The sequence below is a fragment of the Somniosus microcephalus genome, chromosome 10, assembly GCF_052327205.1.
Source record: "Somniosus microcephalus isolate GS21.2 chromosome 10, FLI_Smic_1.0, whole genome shotgun sequence".
NCBI classification, from domain to species: Eukaryota; Metazoa; Chordata; class Chondrichthyes; order Squaliformes; family Somniosidae; genus Somniosus; species Somniosus microcephalus.
In genome coordinates this window covers 213,736,795-213,756,952 of record NC_140996.1, presented here as the reverse complement: position 1 = coordinate 213,756,952, position 20,158 = coordinate 213,736,795, and the positions used below count along the sequence as shown (strand labels likewise).

The window sequence follows — 20,158 nt, the reverse complement described above, 5'->3', positions numbered from 1 at the left end:
TAGAAACATAGAAGATAGGAGCAGGAGTAGGCCATTCGGCCCCTCGAGCCTGCTCCGCCATTCAATGCGGTCATGGCTGATCATCCAAACTCAGTACCCTGTCCCTGCTTTCTCCCCATACCCCTTGATCCCTTTAGCCTTCAGAAATATATCCAACTCTTTCTTGAATATATTTAATGTATTGGCCTCCACTGCCTTCTGTGGCAGAGAATTCCACAGGTTTACCACCCTCTGGGTGAAGAAATTCCTCCTCATTTCTGTCCTAAATGGCCTACCCCTTATCCTTAGACTGTGATCCCTGGTTCTGGACTCCCCGACCATCGGGAACATCCTTCCTACATCTAGTCTGTCCAGTCCTGTCAGAATTTTATAAGTTTCAATGGCAGAATCAACAGCTGCCATCTGAAATGATAGGGGCAGAGGTTATGGTCTGAATTGTTGAACTCGATGTTGAGTCCAGAAGGCTGTAAAGTGCCTAATTGAAAGATGAGGTGCTGTTCCTCGAGCTTATGTTGAGCTTCATTGGAACAGTGTAAGAGGCCGAAGACAGAAAAGTCAGAGTGGGAGTGGGGCGGAGAATTAAAGTGACAGGCGACCGGAAGCTCGAAGTCACGCTTGCGGACTGAATGGAGGTGTTCCGCAAAGCGATCACCCAATCTGCGTTTGGTCTCCCCAGTGTAGAGGAGACCACATTGTGATCAGCAAATACAGTATACTAAATTGAAAGAAGTACAAGTAAATCGCTGTTTCACCTGGAAGGAGTGTTTGGGGCCCTGGACGGTGGGAAGGGAGGAGGTAAAAGGGCAGGTGTTGCATCTTCTACGCTTGCACGGGAAGGTGCCGTGGGAAGGGGAAGGGATGTTGGGGTGATTGAGGAGTGGACCAGGGTGTCGCGGAATGAGCGGTCGATTCAGAATGCTGAAAGGGGATGGGAGGGGAAGATGTGTTTGGTGGTGGGATCACGCTAGAGGTGGCAGAAATGGCGCAGGATGATCTGTTGAATGTGGAGGCTGCTGGGGTGAAAGGTGAGGACAAGGGGAACCCTATCATGGTTCTGGACGGGAGGGGAAGGGGTGAGAGCAGTGCGGGAAATGGAACAGGCATGGTCGAGGGCCGTGCCAACCATGGTACAGGGGAATCCTCGGTTGAGGAAAAAGGAAGACATATCGGAAGCACTGGTGTGGAAGGTGGCATCGTCAGAAAATTAACAGTTTCCAGGCACTAACCGTCTCCTTTTCACCATGGATGTCCAATACCTATACACCTTCATCCCCCACCAGGATGGCCTGGGGGCGCTCCGCTTCACTCTTGAAGACGCTACTATCCGGTGTTGTACGTGGGTCTCCACAATAATCAATCAGTGGATGATCTAGCCATTCGCATGGATTTGTGTTGAACTCTGGGTAGCTATGAGCCATGGACTAGGAAGATGTTCATCCCATCAGTTTAGACACTGCATTTGAACAAATATGAGAAAGGACAACATCCACCGTAACAGCTTTTCCCAACACTGGTGGATTTATATTCAAATATCTATGACAAAAGTGCCATTGTAAGAATATACTCTCCCGATCAGCTGCCATAACTTGGACAGAAACACCAGCGGAGATTCCTGGTGCTCTTTATCGCCCGAATCACATTGTTTCAAAAAAACAGAAGCTGGGGAAATAATGTTCTTATAAATGCTGAGAAAGTCTTCTTTATCCTCTTTAATATGAACGTACAAACTCGGGCATGGAAACACTACCAGGCCCGTCTGTGCTCACCCCAACTGTTAAATATCCGTCCAATTAACTCTCTTGGCTGTTGGAGATTCTGTAATGCCAGGAGTATTCATGGCCTGTTTGATCAGTGTTGATGTTCTGCTGTTCATTTGTAACTGAACCATTCATTTCCTTTGTACTTTTCATATGCGGCTTCTCAGCTGCAGCAGTCAGATTTGCGCACCAGATCTGATAACTGTTTGACTAGTTGCACATGTGATTTCTTTCACCACATAGGGTTCATCATCTGGCGAGTCATCTGAGTATAAAGCCAATAGCCTTTATGGTCTCTTGTCTGAGGTTGTGAATCACAATTACAGCAGAACTGTTACACTTACACACAAACTAGAATGGTTTATAATGGTAAATGCAGGCTTCAGATCAATGGACCAAGGAGAATCTAATATGTTACATTGCTCCCATGGGAATGAACACTGCACAGAATTTTGCTCTTTTAACCATTAGAAACACAGTATACACCACCCAATAAGAAATAAATTATTATCCCTTCGACTGCTGGCAGGTCCAATGAAGCAACTGTCTCCGTGGGCTAGGCAATTTTGTAAGTTTTCAATTCTGGCACTTGGCACCAGAATAAAGCCTAGTAATAAAGATTCTGTAATGTTAGGCGTAGCTTTATCACAGTAATATTAACTGTGTAACTAAAACAAACACTTATAACCCAATTTTAGCTAAAATAATTTATACACACGCCTACTATTTCACTAGGTTTAGCAGACAGGGGCAGATATAACTCTCAGATTCCTAAATCCTGCAATCGTCCTTTCTATTCTTTTCCAAACTGTCTCCAGTACACTAATGTTCATTTAAGGATAGGGAGTGAATATTCCTCTTTTCCACAATCATAGACTGATACAGCTCAGAAGGAGGCCATTCGGCCCATCGTGCCTGTGCCGGCTCTTTGTAAGAGTTACCCAATTAGTCCCACTCCCCCGCTCTTTCCCCATAGCCCTGCAAATTTTTCCCTTTCAAGTATTTATTCAGTTCCCTTCCGGATCATAACAACTAGCTGTGCAACATGTCGCCTCTGGTTCTTTTGCCAATTACCTTAAATTCTCCGATTACCGACCCTTCTGCCACTGGAAACAGTTTCTCCTTATTTACTCTATCAAAGCTCTTCATGATTTTGAACACCTCCATCAGATCTTCCTTTCTCTGCTCTAAGGTGAACAGTCCCAGCTTCTCTAGTCTCTCCATGTAACTTAAGTCCCACATCCCTGGCAGCAGATCTTCAGCGGGTTAGGATTCCCACTCTCCATCGTCTGTGCTCCGATCCTGGTCGGGATTTCCAAAGCCACGTTCGTCATCATAATTTGGACAGGTGAAAGGGCCAGTTATGTCACCGCAGGTGATAGGAGGCAAACTATTGCACGGCCTTGCCGCTGCATAGTAAGGCCGGCGATGCCAGTTGAAGATTATACAAAAAATATCTTTAAATATAATTTTTTTTTAATTCCTGCTTGACTTGTGCACTACTCAATCTGTTCCCTTAAAGTTTAAACCAGCCCCTCGCAACCCACGGAAACGCTGAACATTAGGAACACATTGGAGTTCTTCCCATTGTTTCTGACTAGATACAATATGCTGCCCATATTTGCATGAATATGTTACATGTCCAGTATCATTTCCGGAGGAAAATCCCAGGATTAGCAACTGGATATGGGGAGTTGGGTGGGTGGGTGGGTGGGGGGAAAGGGTGATACAGTTCCCCAACTGAACTTCCTCCTCCGCCTCCATTCCCTTAATCTCTGAAAAGTGCACAAGATAAATGCAATTTGTTGCTTTATGTCTGTTATGGTAGAATACCTCTTTGCTGACACCTGTGTAAAACAAACAAGAGTTATGTCCAGTTGTTCTCAGTCAGGTCCGAACATTGAGAGGATTAGTCAAAGGAAACAGTTTATACCTTGCATAAGACAGATCATACCAACTGGAAACTGGAGGGAAAATCAGCCCCGATTCTAATTCCCGATTCCTACATCATGACCCCTGCTCAAAGTGTGCGTGTGTGGGGAGAATGGCCTGGATTATCCGGGTGCCAATGACCGTGTTCACACCGGAAATACCCCGCAGGTTCTGGGGTTCCGCGTGCGCTGCGCATGCGCGAAAACACGGAACTAGCAATCTGTCAAGTTTCAGCTCAACACATCGTCCACATCCCCGGGAAATGGACATTTGCTGACGGAGATTTGGGCTATTTGCCCAACTACTGCCCAGCGAATGCCCGTGAAACTCTTATGCCTGGTAAAAGCAGGCATAGGGCCTTCTTTTACCAGCGTAAGGGTTTAAATAAATATTAAAGTAATTTAAAAAAAATTATTCAAACATAAAAAAACTTTAAAATTAGTTATAGATTATTTTAAATAACGTTTAAATTTATTTTTCAAAATTTTAAATTTTTGTTTTAAATGTTTAATTTGATTGTATTTTAATTAATTTTGAACATGTAATGATTTAACTGGTGTGAAATTTGTGTTTTTTATGTCATTCCTATTAAGCTTATGGGGATTCTGTACGTAAATGGATTCCCCATAAGCATAATAGGGATCCCCCTTTTTCATTGGTTGGGCCAGCCCACACGATCCCGGGGACGCTTGCGAACTGCCTGTGCCCCTGGGCTATGTGGGCCTTTACGCAGGTGCACGCAGAGAGGCCCAGGAGCGCGAGTCTACGAACCTCCGAGACCATCAGGTAGGTTCGTACTTTTCTTGCCGTTTGGAAGCCTTTGCCCGCAGGAAGCCTCCGACCGCAAATTCAGGCCCATTATTTCCTCTGTTGCAACGTGAAATTGTAAACAAGAGCGAGGAGGTTTCCTGCATTCATTCCTTCTACAGAACCGTAAAGGGATTACAAAAGAAAACATTTATGATTTCACTAAAAATGGCGTGAAGAGGCAATCTTCCCACTATGTCTACGATATTGCTAACACATAATGACCAACAGATGAGGACAGGGCCAGGCCGAGGTGCTTTAAAAGGTAGAAACTAAAAGGAGATTTAATCAAGTTTTTAGAATTATGAAATGTTTTGATGGAGAGAATGGGGAAAGGCTGATTCTTCTGGTTGAGTAATCAGTAACGAGGGATCATCAACTAAATTGTCACTAAGACAGTGTGAGGAGAGAGGTTAGTAGAATTTATTTTACAGAGAGGGATTGTGGAGCATGAAATCCTTCACCACAGCGAGTGATTGAGGCAGAGACAAATGGATAACAGATTGAAGCAAAGTAATATAGGTGTAAGGACAGTTAGCGGAGGTTACTATTGAAAGAGAAATGGTGCTAAAGAAATTACCCAAACTTAAGGTAGACAAATCACCAGGATTTGGTGGTTTACCTCCAAGAATCCTGAGAGAAGCTAGGGAAGAAATAGCATGGACTCTAACTATAATTTTCCAAGGTTCTGTCGAGGAAAATGATGCCCGAGGCTCACTTGGTATCGATCCCCATGCCCTGTTCACGCTGGCCTTCCCCAAGGAGGCCATTTATCCCATTGGAAATGGGTTTGGCACAAAATGGGCGGTCGCCAATAAAGTCAACTGAAGGGAAAACCAGGCGGGATTTTGTGTGACATTGGATCCGTTTTTGATAGCCTACTCTCCGTAGCATTTCCAGTGCATCTGGAATTCCATCAATGTGAATGATAAAGAGTTAAAGAGTTATTTTCTGAGCAAGCACGAGCCAGTGGAAGGTATTAAGCCAAATTTCAAACCTGACATAAATGAACCACTTTAGTGTTACAAGACAAAGAAACATAGAAACATAGAAGATAGGAGCAGGAGTAGGCTATTCGGCCCCTCGAGCCTGCTCCGCCATTCAATGAGATCATGGCTGATCATCCAAATTCAGTACCCTGTCCCTGCTTTCTCCCCATATCCCTTGGTCCCTTTAGCCTTAAGAAATATATCCAACTCCTTCTTGAATATATTTAATGAATTGGCCTCTACTGCCTTGTGTGGTAGAGAATTCCACAGGTTCACCAATCTCTGGGTGAAGAAATTCCTCCTCATCTCTGTCCTAAATGGCTTACCCCTTATCCTTAGACTGTGACCCCTGGTTCTGGACTCCCCGACCATCGGGAACATCCTTCCTGCATCTAGTCTGTCTAGTCCTGTTAGAATTTTATAAGTTTCAATGAGATCCCCTCTCATTCTTCTAAACTCCAGCGAGTATAAGCCCAATCGACCCAATCTCTCCTCATACGTCATTCCTGCCATCCCAGGTATCAGCCTGGTGAATCTTCGCTGCACTCCTTCCATGGCAAGAACATCCTTCCTCAGATAAGATGACCAAAACTGCACACAATACCCAAGATGTGGCCTCACCAAGGCCCTGTACAACTGCAGCAAGACATCCTTGTTCCTGTGCTCAAATCCTCTCGCTACGAAGGCCAACATACCATTTGCCGCCTTAACCGCCTACTGCACCTGCTTGTCTTCAATTGGTGTTTTAGCGAGAATGCTGCTTATTATTATGTATGGTGTGGAGATGCCGGTGTTGGACTGGGGTGGACAAATGTAAGAAATCACACAACACCAGGTTATAGTCCAACAGCTTTATTTGAAATCACAAGCTTTCGGAGCGCTGCTCCTTCGTCAGGTCCTGACGAAGGAGCAGCGCTCCGAAAGCTTGTGATTTCAAATAAAGCTGTTGGACTATAACCTGGTGTTCTATTATTATGTAGATGATGTTGAGCACCAGTAGTGACCAGATTGGTACTTTGCTGGCAACAGTAATTAGATTGGTAGCGTTCTATTAGCCAAGGGTATTAAGGGTTATGAAACCAAGGCGGATAGATGGAGTTATGATACAGATGAGCCATGATCTGATTGAATGACGGAACAGGTTCAAGGGGCTGCATAGCCTACTCCTGTTCCTATGTTAATTCCTAAATGTGGTGGAAGGTCACCCAACACAGGGCAATCTATCAGTGCATCCCTGGGCTAGAGAAAATTTGGATAATTAATCCATAAAACAATCCCAATTGTGGTAGCACTTAAAGGGTTTGATTTACACCTGACCTGAAGGAAAGATGCAAAGCTGAGTAAGGAAGATAAATGTGAGTAACGTGAGGGTACCCATTTATGGCTATCAAAGTATTTGGCAGGTTTCAGACGTACTTGTTTGAATGATGTCAACAATGTATATGGTAGACATTATGAATTTGCACTCCTGATATGGGGCTACACAAGCTGGGAACACATATTGGGAATTTAGATGGAATGGTCCATTAAGTATGGAAAATGCTATTTGGAGGTTCACGGATGAGGCTTCGCTGTCTCATTTTTCCTCCCTTCCTGTCAGGGAAGTACCTAACCTCCCTCTTGAAACTACATGAGACATCATGGGCACCAACTCATTTTCAAATCCTTCCATGGCCTCTGCAATCTTCCCCAGCCCTGCATCCCAGCACACGCAATCTATTGTTCCAACTCTGGTCTCCTGTGAGTCCCTCATTCTGCTCCATCATCTCTGGCAGAATCATTAGCCAACGCGCCCCGCAGTTTAGAATTCATCTCTCCCCAGCCTTGCGGCCTCTCTCTCTCTCCACTTTCAAAAGTCTCCTCAAATTTACTTCCTTGCCCACATCTTCAGTCGCCTCCCTTGACTTTTTCTCTACTTTGTGCTCAGTTTCTGTAAATTCCCTTCTTTAGTGCCTTGGAAAGGTGAAAGGTGCTATATAAGTGCAAGTTGTTGTTAGTTAAATAGTAGCTTCCAACACTTGTACACAGTGCCGAGAACCTGCATAACAATTAAGAATAGCCTACAGAAAGAGACATTACAAAATCTGAGTCAAAATTAGGATCAAGAATTGATGATTATGGTACTGTGATAGTTAGAGTGCTATATCGTAACATTACTATATTTTCCATAACTGGACCTGCCTCTTTTAATTAACATGTCAAATCTTTTGTGGAAAACATTGCATGGAGCGCTTGTTTATGCATTATAATTGTGCACTGTTGTTATTTATTTATTCTCAGTTCTAATGTGTTTTTTGTCAATTAAAATTTTCCAGAATTTTTTAAAAAGTAATAGCTGTCACATTCTTGTCTCACTTATCACTCTAGGTTAATGGCTCTCTCTTTATATGTATCAAGAATCATTAGTTGCTCCACAAATTAGCCGATGATTTTTGAGTCTCCGACCTGGTTGTTACAAAGTGGTTCGCAACATTGGCATCCTACTTGACTCCGAGCTGAACTTCTGACCCCATATCCTCTCATCACCAAGACCGCTTACTTCCAACTCCATAACATCTCGTGTCTCCACCCCTGCCTGAGCTCATACGCTGCTGAAACCCTCATCCATGCCTTTTTTACCGCTAGACTCAACTTTTCGAGATAAGAGGATCAGCCATGATCATATTGAATGGCGGAGCAGGCTCAAAGGGCCGAATGGCCTACTCCTGCTCCTATTTTTCTATGTTTCTATTCCAAAGCTCTCCGGGCCAACCTTGCACCCTACGTAAACCTGAGCTCATCCGAAACTCTGGTGCCCATGTCCAAACTTGCAACAAATCCCATTCACCCATCACCCCTGTGCTCGCTGACCTACATTGGCTCCCAGTCCGGCAACACCTCGATTTTAGAATTCTCATCCTGGTTTTCAAATCCCTCCATGGCCTCGCCCCACCCTACATCTGTAACCTCCTCCATCCCTGCAGCCTTCTGAGATTTCTGCGCTCCTCCAATTCTGGCCTCTGGCACATTCCTAATTTTCTTTGCTCCACCATTGACGGCCATGCCTTCAACTGCCTAGACTCTAAGCTCTGGAATTCTCTCCCTAAACATCTCCAGCTCTTCACCTCTCTCTCCTCCTTTAAGACGCTCCATAAAACCTACCTCTTTGACCAAGCTGTTGGCCATCTGTCCTAACATCTCCTCATGTGGCTCGTGTCAAATTTTGTTTGATAATCGCTCCTGCGAAGTGCCTTGGGATTTTTACTACATTAAAGGTGCTATATAAATGCAAGTTGTTGTTGTTGGTGGTTATGCAGTGGAGGATCTTAGAGCAAGGTCAGAGTAGAACCAGTTCACCTTTCCTAGTTTGACCATCAGTCATCATGCCGCAGTTTAATGTCATTACACAAGAGCTCCTCCTAATGATAAATGGACTGTTCTGTATCTCCAGTGATGGGAACACTGAACATCCAACGTGGAGGAGTAGGACTTCAAATCCCAGTGACAACCAACATTTAACCCTCACTTGGAGTGAGCCTGTGACACAGTGGTGGAATCCCCACCTCGAGGCCAGAAAGTGCAGGGTTCAAACCCCAGTCCTGGCCAGTGGAGTCAGAGCGCTGGCTGTGAATCCTAGGTTGACATCTAGCAGGATACTTGCATCCTGTGGGTGAGCTGTGGGAACCCATAAAACCCTTCTGCCATATAGGACTAACCACCCTAAAGATGGTTATAGCCATGGAAGGAGCATTAATGTGGCCAGTCAGCCTGTGAATCCTCCCACTACTTCACACTGATCCCCAAAGGGAACGGTGAGAAGACATGAAAAGAAGACCCTCACTTAATTGAGTTTTACTGGTGCTCAGATGATATCGCTAGATGAAGCAATATCTGCCTCACCTTAGAAAATCTGTCTCGCACATCGTCTCCTATGGGCCAATCATGGAATAGCACTGACTGTGACAATTGAAACATTGCCAGCCAAAATCAGTGTTGTCTCCTGGCTGCAGGGAGCAATTTTATCAGTTTAGCTCAATTGGTAGTACTCTCACCCTGGGTCAGAAAGTTGTGGGTTTGAGCCCCACACCTAGGACTTCAGCTCCTAAACAAGGCTGGCACTCCAATGCAATACTGAGGAAGTGCTGCACTGAAGGAGCTTTGTCTTATGGATGAGGCATTAAACAGAAGTCCTATTTGCCAGCTCTAATGGTTCACGTGGGCATTTTCAAAGATCCAATGACACTATTTGAAGAACAGCAGGGACTTCTTTCAGTGTCCTGGCCAGAATTCTTTCTTTAACCAATACCACTATTAAAAAAAAAACAGATGAACTGATTATTCATCTCACCATTGTTTGTTTGGTCATTGCAGGTGCAGAATGATCACGCATTTTCCCCTATAAAATCACTGCTCTCCAAAATAAATTCACTTTGTGATAGGGTTGAGATATTTCGACATTATATAAATTATTGTGCGTTGGTGCCAAGATCAGCCATGATCTCATTGAATGGTGGAACAGGATCGAGGAGCTGAATGGCCTACTCCTGTTCCCAATAGTGAGACAATGAATGAAATAGGTTTAGGCTCTATGGGGAATACATGGCCTTCCTTCCCCATTAAAACTATTTTGAATACACCCTCTTTGAAACTAGCGTGCAATGCCAGACACAGACACCCTGGCCAGTAATAAATGGCAATGCTCTAGATTTACAGTATAGATTTGATCTGCTTTTAGGGGAAAGACTGTCTCAAGTCTCTACATTGCCGCTAGGATTCCTATTTGCCCACATTGTGATTATATTCACTATCCAGTGAAGACAAGCTTCTTGTTCTTAAACGTATTTATATGGTTAAACTGTTCCCCCAGCCCCACCAATTCCTTTATATCCTCAGTGCTGCTACCTGATACTGTCAATGCTACTCTTTGATCAGCCACAGAGTGGAGCACTTGCACAGGACAGGAATAGCCCTCTCAGTTCTGCTGCAACTAGTTCCACCCCACAACCCTTCTCCTGGCCATCCAAGGTGAAACGTTGCACGATCACCATCTGGTCCATCCAGTGCTTCAGATGGTCAACCGTGCCAAATGGCGACCAAAAGGAGGTGAATTGAGGCCAGGCCTCTAACCCAAGCCTTGAAGTTGAATGTCCCGCACGCTGTACCGAGAGATATTTCCACGCTGTGATAACACAAAGCCCTTAATAAAATGGGACAACTTGTATTCAATCAAGTCTCAATCTGGACAATTGCTTCAGGAACTTTTTTGTGGCGCGGGACTTTTTGTACAAGGACGGCGTGTCGCTGTTGCCGTGAAGTGGCCCCACAGACGAGCTGGTTTGCTTCCTGACAAAAGGTGAAGCTGCGGAAAGGAAGGCCTCGAAATGACCAACAAGGTAGAGCTCGCCAACATCGCAGCTGAGTAATGATAACCGCCAGAAAGGTAACATCAACATGAACCATCTCTCAGGTGAATTTTACCCCTTTGTTGTTGGTGACTCCCTGCCCCCCCCCCCCCATACCCCCCCACCCTCCATCCTTTGTTTAATTCAAAAGTGCCAGTTGACTTAGCTGGTGCTGTTTAAGCATAATAATTGTAGATGAGTGCACTGTGATTACTGTCCCTCTAGATTCTTGCCTCGGAGGCAAGCTTCTTACTGTGCAAAGTTCATAGGTCGCCTGTTTTGCAGCTAAATCATGCATGCCACAGCATCCCCTGTGAATTCCGCAGTTGACAAACTGCCTGCAATGGTTAGTACAACGTACATTAAAACTGCTGTGCTTAAACCCATATTACATGAGTGATGGATTGCATTGCTCATGTGCAGATTATTACCAGTAACGGCACTATTGCTCGAGACTGTGCCTAAACACGGCCAATATTTTTTCTCCATTGTCAGACCGAAAGGTGATTAATTTTTACCATTTACCGAGCACATTTTTTTTTTTGCACAGAATTAGGTTTTCATTCGCGGCCTGAAAAACGACTCGTCGCTGATAAATAGGTAGCTAAAGCAGCGGGCCTTTATTCTGGCTGGGGGGGGGGAAAAAAGGCTTTTCTTATTGGAACTGATGAGCTTCGCTGGGGGCTCCCGGCTCTTGTTACATCCGTTCGAAAGACTCACACAATCTCTGTATTATGAATGTTTAACTAGTACATCCTGCTGCCGAAAATTGCATTCCCGTTACACCAATATTGCTACTCAAGTCAACATCACCTACAAATTGGGCGAACACTTCTTGACACGTTTTCAATATTATTACATTAGGACAAGTGGGTTTTGATTGATAACCTAATATTCAAGCCATGCAAATCATCAATCACGGTGAGTATATTAATTATTCAATATAGCAGCCTAATGCAAAAATCAATGTAGGGGAGTGAAGAAAAGGAACTCAGTGCTCCCAGTAGGGTCCAACGGTAGATAATAGAAGAGAAATAAAGGGGGGGGGTGAAATCTTCAAGTCTGTCTCCTGGAGTTCAATAAAAACATTTATTCACCTGTCAAAGTGCCCCGTGTTTTCTAACCCTGAAATATTAAATAAAATCTCTTATGTCCCCAGCTAAACAAAGTTGCAGGATTATAATTGGAGTCCATGTGAAAGTCAAAACTGAGAAGATCTGAAGAATTTTTGAGCATTATTATCCTGCAACAGAAAGGAACAGTGCAGTTTCCCGTGCTTTGAAAGGGGGGAAACTGCGTTGGAAGGACAGCATTGACATCCTATTTAGTTGCCTTTTTTCCCTTCTTATCCTTAGCTCTGTCGCGAAAAGGAAAACGTTAGGTTTGCAAACACCAAGCAGATTTTAGCAATTAGAAGGCACATTTTCCAGAGTCTCCCATTAAGGAAACGGACTGGGATGAATTAAGATGGTACAGAGGCAGCAGAATCCTTGCGTTACAGCACTTGATGCTTGGCCCAGCCTTTAGCCAGCTCGCTAGAAGTCTCCCAGCAGATTGTGAGCAGGGAATTGCTGCTAGTCTCCAGTCTAATGCCCAGTTTAAGATTTTTTTTTTAAAAAGCTGGAAAAAAATAACAGCAATTACTGGACCTCTCGTACTCAGGGACATAAATTAAAGATGCAAAAAGTGTGGAGGGGGGGGATGGCAATTACACAGATATTTTTCGGTAAAATGCTAGCAAGAGAGAATGGCCATTTATCATCCACCACTCCAAATTGGTTTCCTGTTCCTGCCTGCACATGTGAATTCTCAGAATAAACTGCCTTTGCTTAGTGCAACTGTCACAAGTGCAATAAATCACACGTGCATTTCAACTAAGGGAAATAAAAGTTGAATTAAAGGCAGAGGATGCAGAATCAGTGGCCATTAAACACTCTTAGTCTGAGGAACTGTCAAGGTGCTTTTTTTTTAATATGCGGCTTCCTAGTATAATCAACGTTTACTCGATTGTACACCTGTGACCATATGAGGCGAGAATTTTTTTTTAAAGGCATTGTTAAATTCATTAAATATATTCAAGAAGGAGTTAGATATATTTCTTAAGGCTAAGGGGATCAAGGGATATGGGGAGAAAGCAGGGACAGGGTACTGAGTTTGGATGATCAGCCATGATCTCATTGAATGGCGGAGCAGGCTCGAGGGGCCGAATGGCCTACTCCTGCTCCTATTTTCTACGTTTCTATGTTTGTCTCTGGGTGTGAAGCACTCGGAACGTACAAGGCTCGCAGTCACTGCTGCCACTTCAGGTATACTGCCTGAATAAGGTGACTCACTTCCCACTTAACCCCTCCCTCATCTGTCGTGGATGCTCAGCTCTCTACTTTACTTCATTATGCCCTGATCAATATTGCAGTTTCTGTCACAGCATGTATTTTTTTTTAATTAAACTGTTTATTTTGAAGACTAGGAAACAATCGCACAATAAGGAAGGCAGTGGCCTAGAAATTCAATATCGCCAAAGAACTGAAGCGGGCACTGCGAAGTGCACGCCAACTTCGTGCTGCCTGCTAATTATAACGATCACAGCGCACAACCTAGCGCTGAACGCGCAGCTGACAGGCTGTGCACCTAGCAGGGGTCCGAAGTTCACATTGTTCAAGCGAGGCAAGCTTTACTTAAAGCTAGCCTGCTCCTCTTAAAGGCAGTCTGCACCTTCTAAAGGTGAGCTGCCTTCTGCTGATCAAAAATGGTAACAATGCTTCAGCACTAACACAAATGGCTCAACAGGCCAGGGAAAGGGCTCCCAGGGTCTCAGATGCAGCCCTCAAGCTTTGTGCAGAGAGTGAACACTGGAAGAAAGAAGAAAGGTCCTCTACCCAGAGGGGGCCGGGAGGCCCTCCCAAAAGAAGGATGTGGGACCAGATCACTGAGGCAGTCAGTGCCAGCAGTGTCACCCCCACCACCTTGTTCCAGTGCCCAAAGAAGCTTCATGACCTCAGACCACTGGTCAAGGCCATCAAAAGCCATCTCCTACCAACCGCATCATTGGCTTCAGACACTGCTCAATGCACGACACCCCCCCATCACTCACCTACCAACAATCCCTACCAAACACGAGGCACACCTCACATTCCTAGCTTCACCTCACCCCATTGGAGGAGACAGTGCTGGCCATTCTTGGCAGGAGCATCGCTGAGTCCTTGGCCAGCGGAGGGGCTGAAAGAATATGAGATGATGGTATACTCATACATTATCCTCCTTCTCACATCACACTTCCCCCTCATCCCACAATATCTTCTGATTTACAAACTGCACATGGTGTAAGCATACACCTCTTGCTTTAACCCCCTCCCCTCACCACAACCCTAACCTGTGCATTCCTCATTTCAGATACCCAATAAATCCAGCCTGCCCAGCCAATAGGTCAACAAGAAGAGGGAGAGGAGAGTAAAGAAGAAGAAGAAACACTATCACTCAATTTGACACTCCCAACCACCAGCTCCTCGAGGTCATCCTGCAAGGCCATCTGCAGTGTCCACCAGCTATGCTGCAGCTACTGGGGTAGCACTGCGCAAGAGCACTAGGATAGGTAAAAGCAGATGCAAGACACTCACTAAGGGAATGCACAAGGGAGATTAGTTGATTTTTTGATGTAATATTGGATGCATGTATGGATAAAGTTGGATTGGAAAATCTGCTTTGTTGTGGCTTTTACTTCAGCATTGTGGCCAAGAAGACGCTGTGATGGTCAGTAACAGAGGGGAAGGCAAGGTGTGGGATAAATGTTGAAAGGGGTTGTGATCACTGGTACTGCAGGCGGGTGATTCCATCCCGATATCCTGGCCAGAAAGGGGCTGTTTGGGTTGCCTCCTTCCTTCCGCTTCCTCCTCTTCTGCTTTTTCCTCTTCCTCCTCCTCCTCTTCTCTCTGTGAGCAGCTTGTCCCCTTTGCTGCCTCTGCTCCATCTCCATGTCATGCTGAATCCCAAGGGGGGACTGCAACTAGAGCCCTCAGGACTGGGACCAAGTGGCATTCTCAGAGGCTTTCCTTTAAGAGCCAAAGCCTTGCAAATGTCCAGCAGCGTTCCCTGCATACTTTACCAACTTTTTAAATGTATTGCACCAAGCCACTACTCCAATAAAATGTAAAGAAACTAGTACAGAAGCAAAAATCTAAACTTAACTGAAAGTTGCGCGTGTCCCTTTAAGAAGCGCTGGCAGCGGGTCTGTCGTACTGCTGCACACACGTTCTGCCGTGCGTGCTTTGGAGAGGGCGTGAATAAGCGCCGGCGGTGTCCAAAAGTACCAGGTCGTGTGTCAATTCAGCGTTGTACGCTGATCAACGTCACAATCTGGCTCATTTAAATATCTGAAGTGAACGCAGGCAACGGCAGCGCTGCCGACCTGCCCAAAATGGCGGCCGCCCAGTTAACGGCCGGCGCAAAAAGGTTCCAATTTCCCAGCCAATGTGTCTATAAATACAGCGTAGCATCAAATAAAAGGGGCAGCTGGATAAGTACACGAGGCAGAAAGGAATAGACGGATATGCTGACGGGGTTAGATAAAGTTAGGGAGGAGGCTCGTGTAGAGCATAAACACCGGCACAGACCAGTTGGGCCGAATGTCCTGCTTCTGTGTTGTACATTCTATGTAATTCTACATAACGAAAAGCAAGCATTACTTCCAGTAAGAACTAGCAATAAAGATTTGATGTAAAATGTGACCTGGGCCCCGCAGAAGGACTATCCCACCTCCCTTTGCTTCACCATCGTTCCAAGAGCCTCCTCATTGACCATAACCTCAGTTGCTTTATTTTTTTATTCGTTCCTGGGATGTGGGCATCACTGGCAAGGCCAGCATTTATTGCCCATCTCTAATTGCCCTTGAGAAGGTGGTGGTGAGACGCCTTCTTGAACCGTTGCAGTCCGCGTGGTGAAGGTGCTGCCACAGTGCTGTTAGGGAGATAGTTCAAGCATCTTGACCCAGCGACAATGAAGGAATGGTGATATACTTCCAAGTCAGGATGGTGTGTAACTTGGAGGGGAATTTGGAGGTGGTGGTGTTCCCATGCATCTGCTGTCCTTGTTCTTCTAGGTGGTAGAGGTCATGGGTTTGGGAGGTGCTGTTGAAGAAGCCTTGGCGAGTTGCTTCGACAGAACCTCCCAAACCTTGCTTCCTCCAATTCTTTTCCTTTTACTGCTTGCCATCCTCTGTAGCGCCGTGGGACATTCTCTACATCAAAGGCACCATATAAATGCAGCTTGTTGTTGTTACAAGGGATAGAGTAAACAGTTAAGACAGGGAAAGGAGATAATAAAGAAAGACAACACATCCTAGGAAGGGAAGGGAGGACAAAAGGGGATAAGGCTGCTACGGTTTTCTGAGTCAAGTGAGGAGGGTGTCAAGGGGCAGATACCTCTTCAGCTGCCCATCTACAGTAAACCTGACCCTAAGAGAACTGGGACTGAGCACATCATGAAGAAACATTTGCTTTGTATGCTATTTGTCGTGAAATCATGAACTCAAGAATAAAGAACTTGTTTAACGTACTGAAGTAACCAAATTACTATTATACTTTAATTTTTATGTTAGAATATGTATAATGTAGCACCAATGTACAAGGTGGAGGTAATGAGTTAATTCATACCCTGAGTTAAACAATTTATGGGTCTGTATATTGCATTTACCCAGCTAAGCTTTAAAAACATGATTAAGTGACTTCAAATGCTGAGAAATTAAACTGCAGAGCAACTCGTGGGAAGATTAGGGAGGATGTCTGCTCGGCCAGGCGAGGCAGCACATATACAAGATAACATATCTAAGAATTTGTTTGTTGTAAACTCACAACAGGGTTCCATTACATCAAAGTATGGTGGGACTAATCAGGATGTACTTGCTTTGCAGAAGCAACCCAAGACCAGGTCAGAATCTGTGCTTTGCAGAGATCGAACGAGGACTGTTATCTTAAAGAAAACATGTAACAAGCAAACCACCTGGTCAGAGACAACTGGACAGTTGTAAAGTAATTAAGATGAGGCCCCAGTCACAGAAAGTGACAGGACCAACTGATGACAGAACTGCGAGTTTGTAGGCGGCAGGAAGGATTAAATGTTACGGTTTATAATTGCCATTTAGCTATAACTCTGTATATGCTGATAAGCTTTGCACCCGCCCCTAGGGCAGGGGTTTGATTTTTGTATAATTGTGAACGTTGCTAGGATATCAGTGGAGTCGGATTCAGACAGCGATCTGAAAGGTTCTCCCCAGGCCTGAATAAACCGTTGTGACTTCAATTAGTTGGTCTGTCTTTCTTACAACAAGCCGGTGACGTCAACCTTGTATATCACTTGGTCTGCACTTTGGGGGCTTACTTCAGTACTTTTTAAATTTTTATCTTTCTTTCGTTATTAATTGTTTCTATTTTCCAGCCCACTCTTTAGATATTTTCACACTTCTCTTTAGGCTCTGCCCACAAGTTGTTCCGCTCCTAGAATGAGGCAAGCAATCTGCTTTTAGTCTCCTCTCTGTGACATTCGTGAGTCACCTAGCGGGAGCGGCACAAGATCCAGGAGGGAGTAATGTGTCCTCTGATTTTCCCTTCCTTCTCTTCATGTGGTGAAGTATCTTGTTCCCATCTTTCCGACTGCCCCCCTGAGATCAGAAAATCACAAGTGTGGGGAATAGCAGGTATGCATGCATATCCAGAATCTCTGTGCTCCTCCAATTCTGGCCTCTTGCGCAACCCGATTTTCATCACTCTACCATTGGTGGCCGTGCCTTCAGCTGCCTCGGCCCTAAGCTTTGGAATTCCCTCCTTAAAACTCTCCGCCTCTCGCTTCTCTCTCCTCCTTTAAGACGCTCCTTAAAACCTACCTCTTTGACCAAGATTTTGGTTACCTGTCCAAATAGCTCATGTGGCTCGGTATCAAATTTTGTTTGAACATAAGAACATAAGAAATAGGAGCAGGAGTCGGTCATTTGGCCCCTCGAGCCTGCTCCGCCATTCAATAAGGTCATGGCTGATTTTCTACCTCATCTCCACTTTCCTGCACTATCCCCATATCCCTTGATTCCCTTAGCATTCAAAAATCTATCGATCTCTGTCTTGAATATACTCAACGACTGAGCCTCCACAGCCCTCTGGGGTAGAGAATTCCAAAGATTCACCACCCTCTGAGTGCAGAAATTTCTCCTCATCTCAGTCCTAAATGGCTGACCCCTTATTCTGAGACTGTGACCCCTGGTTCTAGACTCCCCAGCCAGGGGAAACATCCTCCCTGCATCTACCCTGTCAAGCCCTGTAAGAATTTTGCACGTTTCAATGAGATCACCGCTCATTCTTCTAAGCTCTAGAGAATATAGGCCCAGTCTACTCAATCTCTCCTCATAGGACAATCCCCCATCCCAGGAATCAGTCTGGTGAACCTTCGTTGCACTCCCTCTATGGCAAGTATGTCTTTCCTTAGGTAAGGAGACCAAAACTGTACACAATACTCCAGGTGTGGTTTCACCAGGGCCCTATATAATTGCAGTAAGACGTCTTTACTCTTATACTCAAATCCTCTTGTAATAAAGGCCAACATACCATTTGCTTTCCTAATTGCTTGCTGTACCTGCATGTTAACTTTCAGTGATTCGTGTACAAGGAAAACATACTCTGCTTTTCTATTTTTCCTACCAAAGTGAATAACTTCACATTTCTCCACGTTATATTCCATTTGCCTTGTTCTTGCCCACACACTTAGCTTGTCTATATCCCCTTGAAGCCTCTTTGCATCCTCCTCACAACTTATATTCCCACCCAGCTTTGTATCATCAGCAAGCTTGGATATATTACATTTGGTCCACTCATCCAAATCATTGATGTAGATTGTGAATAGCTGAGGCCCAAGCACTGATCCTTGCGGTACCCCACTAGCCTGCCAACCCAAAAATGACCCGTTTATTCCTACTCTCTGTTTTCTGTCCGTTAACCAATCCTCAATCCATGCTAGTATATTACTCCCAATTCCATGAGCCCTAATTTTGTTTAATAACCTCTTGCGTGGCACCTTATCGAATGTCTTCTGAAAATCCAAATACACCACATTCACTGGTTCCCCCTTATCTATTCTGCTAGTTATAATCTCAAAAAAAAAACCTGTGAAGCACTTTGGGATGTTTTACTACATCAGGACGAAAGGTCATCGACCTGAAACGTTAAATCTGTTTCTCTCTGATCAGATGCTGCCTGACCTGCTGAGTATTTCCAGCATTTTCTGTTTTTATTTCAAATTCCCAGCATCTGCAGTATTTTGCTTTTGCTCTATAATTATATTCAGTTTGTGTTCTAGAGAGGCTTTTCGATAGTACCTTTCTCGACCTCAAGACGTCCCAAAGCTCTTTACAGTCAATGAAGTGCTTTCTGAAGTGTAGCCACTGTTGTAATGGAGGAGAAAATTGTTTCCTTCACAAGCTGAGAGAACTGGCCAAGGTTTCTTCCTCTTTTATAAAAAGCGTTCCATGTTAATGGGGGGACCACTGAGCAATGTTGCGGAGGGTTGGAGGGTATGTAGAAGGTATCTGAAGTGGAAGTGTCGATTTGCTGTTTAACTAATCCCTGGACCATTGAAGCTTAGGGGTGGCAGTAGGAGGTGCCCCAAACACATAGAAATATAAACAGAAGCTTTCAGTTCCACCAGGGTCTCAACTGTGAGGCTTTTGAAGTTACCTGAATGTACAAAATAAAGTCTAAAACTGCTTGCAATTTCAGTGCAAGGCAATTGTTTCCGGTTAGCTAGAGAATTGTTGAATAAATTCTAGCTGGCATTTATGCGTCAGGCTATTGAGAATGGGTTCAGACCGGCCGGGGCTGCCTTAGACACCTGGTAATGAGAGAAGTGATTCTAATAGTTTCAAATGATGGAAATTCGGACTCAGAGAGACAAATGGTATTTTCTACTGTTTATCTGCCATGCAACATGTCGCCATATTTGGTTCTTCCATTTCATTTTTAAGCACCATTTTCCACTGGGAGAAGTGCCGCAAAGCCTGTTCACTCCAGGGCGAATGTCCTTTTAGCCTCCACGGTATATTTGTTTCCCCATCAGTGACGGCGCTCGCTGGTTTTCGCACTGTGCACGAGATTCAGGCTGATGGGAAAAGTACAGCTCGGCAGAGTTTTCTGTGAGCTTCTGAGTTGAATCTCAATGCATTTCCCGCTTGCTTCATTTTTCTCAATTCTCCTCCTTAAGCTGCAATCTCACGCACAAACCAATCCCTGATTCTGCAGCAATTGATTGTCCCACTCGGAAA

General features: G+C 44.7%; 1 long non-coding RNA gene across 1 annotated transcript; it reads left to right on the top strand.

Moving 5' to 3' along the window:
- The first annotated feature begins 4,361 nt into the window (after positions 1 to 4,361).
- Positions 4,362 to 17,157, top strand: LOC147112080 (uncharacterized). Its single transcript, XR_015079813.1, has 2 exons — positions 4,362 to 4,475; positions 16,769 to 17,157. It is a non-coding gene; the product is annotated as an uncharacterized LOC147112080 (long non-coding RNA).
- Positions 17,158 to 20,158: the final 3,001 nt, after the last annotated feature.